Below are 3,803 nucleotides of genomic sequence, written 5' to 3'. Positions count from 1 at the left end.
GAATAAGGAGGTTGCTGTTTGTGTTGATCTCGTCGTCGGTGAAGATGGTGCAGGGCGGAGGCTCTTCGGAGCCGAGTGGTGTCGACTTCCAGTATGTGCAGGGGAGCCTCCCGATCCAAGGCGTAGGGGAGGTGGTGCGGCGGTGCGCCGGCATGACGTTCTCGTCATCGTCTTTGTCTTCGGGGTCCAGGAGGACCTACTTGTATTTTTCTTCTTTGTCCTAGACTGTTCTGTAAGAACCGAGGTTTAATGCAATCAGGGCCTTTTCGCAAAAAAAATCATTTAGATATGATCTGTGTCCACATTTTTGCAATTGTAAAATATAGGGCACTTAGGGTGGTGTACTATTTTATATCACCTGGAATTGTTGATTTCTTTGGGGGATGTAAAAACTGGAAACACACAAAAACATGTGACGTAAAACTGCCTTTTGGTGCACTATTTTGCATCACATATTAGAGATGTTAGGTGTTCAAAGTTCCAAAGCCTCGATTACTATTCTTAAAGGCATCAACTTTTTTTTTGAAATGGGGATTGCTTCGGTCTCGACACCAATCGATGCAGATACCCTTTTTATTGCTTATTATATCATTAAATCATGGATGGAGGGAGTTTTACAAATCACATATAACATAAAGTTGCCAGCAAAACAGAAGAAGCATAAATCATGTATCGATTTTGTATCATGATGATGTGCCGCCATCGTGTATATATCTGGAGCAGTCGAAAAAGTCCAGTAGCCACAAGTCTTGCTGATCCCTAGGGTGTTAAGTGGAATCACATCTAAGTCCCATTTGTAGTGCATTTTATTTTTTTTAGTACTCCCTTCGTCTCATGAAACTTGTCTGGGATTTGATAAAAATTAAATGTATCTATATACTGGACAGTGTCTAGATACATCCAAATTTTAACATGTGTCAAACATCTTTCGTAGGACAAAGAGAGTATAAATTGTAACACTAAAATTTAAACTAGAAAATGCAAGCCCCGTCGATGGCCATGTTCGATCAGCTCGACCGAACAGGGCCCCAAATTTCTTGGGCCCCCAAATTCCTGCTACGGAAGATACTTAGCTCATGCGGCCCAGGCCCAGCATGTTGTTTTGCTCGTGTTGATCACCATCGAGAGCCTGACACGGATCGATGAATCGATCGGGCCTCGCATTGCTATGGCTGTTCGGCAGTTTCCGGCCTTCGCTTGCGAGTCGCGTGCCACCGGTCGGCGCTGCCGATTCCTGTTCCTTCTTGGTCTCGATTTCTTTCCTGGTCTTGCCAGCAGATCGATTGACGAGCCAGGGAGCTGATGCAGCAGATCGAACCCCTGCGATGCCATTGGCTTGACTAGTCTGTCTACTGATATGATAGTGATCGGCAGTAGTTAGCTCGTGAGTTTCATCGCGGCAAGGATGTAAGGTTAGACTAAGGCCTGTGCAACTCGTCGATCTAGTCATGCTGTTTTTTTAAATTATTTTTATGAATTAGTAATTTGCGAAACAAGATGAATCATGAGAAGAACAAATTGCCAACCGGGTGAGATTAATTAGAAGCAGTCTCAAAAGGGGGCACATGTGTTGTGAAAGAGTCTCAGAAAAATTCCTACCTGCATTCTACTAGGATATAAGAAATACTTGGCTACAATGTGATTTGAGAATGATATCTTGCAGAATATTACTTAGAAAGATTTCATTGAAGATTTTATTCTAAGAAATACCACGCAGATGATGCTTTTCCGAAGAACATCATGATTGTTTATTATTTTATTGCTATATTTTTGTAGAATGAATACTTGATGTTTTTATCATTGTTCCGAATGAGGCATTCTTATGTTATATAATTTTTAAGTAAACATATGATTACATTTTTGTTAAGTTTGAACAAAGAAAAGCTGACCCTATTTTGTAAGTCGCACAGGGGCCCCCAAATCCTGGAAACGGGCTGCAAAATACATTATAAGTGAAATTCCACTAAAGTCCCACCTTGACACCTTACTGATCCCGCGGGAGGAGAAAAGGCAATGGCTATATTCGGTAGAACGGCATTGAATAACCTGCAAAAAATGGTAGGAAGGTCTAGCACGGTTTAAAAACAATCTTGGAGGCATTATAGATGGTTTTCAACATTTAACCTAGGTCTAAATCTTTCGTCGGCCGCTGGCGGGTACCGACGATCCCGGACCTGGCAGATGCACTATCGGACTTGTCGTACGGGCGTACCGGATCAAAGGAAATCATGGTGGTGGCTAGTCCTCACGTGCACATCGAAGCTGATTCCTCGTCGAAAGCGAGAATGTGTTTCTTGCGATCAGATTTAGAAGAACCGGCAAGGACCAAATGAGAACGTTTGAACCGACGAAACTTTGAGTCCGGCTACACGGATCATGCGCTCGGAAAACCGCAGTCACGTCGGTGAGTCTCCGACCACCTCCAGTCGTCCAGGGTCGTGCGCGCATGCATGGCCGAAATGTTGAAATTTTGTCAAAAAAGACCACCTGCCTCACTGAAATGTCAAAAAGGACCACCTCTGAATGGAATTGTCAAAAGTGCTGTGGCGGCAGCACGGGCAGCCGACGCGTGGCGCCAGCCGCCGCAGCCGGTGGCGGCAGGGCCTGCCGCCGTCAGGCGTGGCGGCACGCGGCCTCCCTCGCCCGGCCGTCGATGGGGCGGTCGCGGACGTCGCCCTGCCGCCCTAGCCGGTGGCGGCACGTCGACGTGGCAGGCCTCGCCACCACCACCGGTGGTGGCATGTGTCGGCAGCTCCGACAGCCTGCCACACTGGTACTTTTTCGAATTATTGTACTGCTTTCTGACCGATTGCACTGATTGAGGCATGTTCCCGCCTAATGCTCTCGCTCAGTTCGCTACAAAAGCCGGCGTCGCCGATATTGTTTGGTACACAAGTGCTCATACCTTAGCCAGCATAAGTGTGCCTTGCTCAGACCAGGATTTTAGACCGATGAAGGGAAAGAATCACTAGTCGAAAAGGGGGCAACAGGCCCGGTTTGTTTGGGCCTTCAGTCCCGGTTTTCAAACCGGGACCAACAAGGCGGGACTAAAGGGTCCCCCCTTTAGTCCCGGTTCAAAGTTGCACCGGGTCCAAAGGCGTCGCCACGTGGTGCGACTAGGGCACTCGCGGTGGAGGGCCTTTGGTCCCGGTTCGTGGTACGAACCGGGCCTGGAGGTTCTCTGCCGCGGCACAGGTTTAGGGTGGAGCAGCGTTTCTCTGCCGTGGCAGAGAAATGGGGCGTTTTTCTGCCGCGGCACAGTTTCAGCAATGCATATATCATTCAAGAAATCACAAAATATCGTCGTGAATATATAGACATCGTCAACAGTACACGTAATGCATGCATATTTACAATATAAAGCTAGTCGGATCTCCTGACTAAATCTATTTGCCTTTACGAAGTTGCTCAATATCTATGACCTTCGCATAGTGCTCTCCAGTTGGGGCAATGACCTCGGTAAGAAAGAATTGCGCGATTTCCTCTTGAATTGCTCGTATGCGATCCTCCGTTATGAGAGTGTCCCGCAGGCGTATCATCTATATTTAAAAAGGAGATCAATATATATATATATATATATATATATATATATATATATATATATATATATATATATATATATATATATATATATATATAGGATAAATACTTCCTACCCCTGGGTGTAGTTACACCCATGTATAATATACTACCATACGGAAGTATCTATGATACTTTATCGGTTTTAGTATGTTCGTATACTATATCTAAGATACTCCAAATAAAGTTTTGTGAAAAAAATGCAAGTGAACCCATAGTTTGCA

The sequence above is a fragment of the Lolium rigidum genome, unplaced genomic scaffold, assembly GCF_022539505.1.
Source record: "Lolium rigidum isolate FL_2022 unplaced genomic scaffold, APGP_CSIRO_Lrig_0.1 contig_320_1, whole genome shotgun sequence".
Lineage (NCBI taxonomy): Eukaryota > Viridiplantae > Streptophyta > Magnoliopsida > Poales > Poaceae > Lolium > Lolium rigidum.
The sequence above is the reverse complement of the archived record's forward strand: the minus strand, read 5'-3'. Positions refer to the sequence as shown.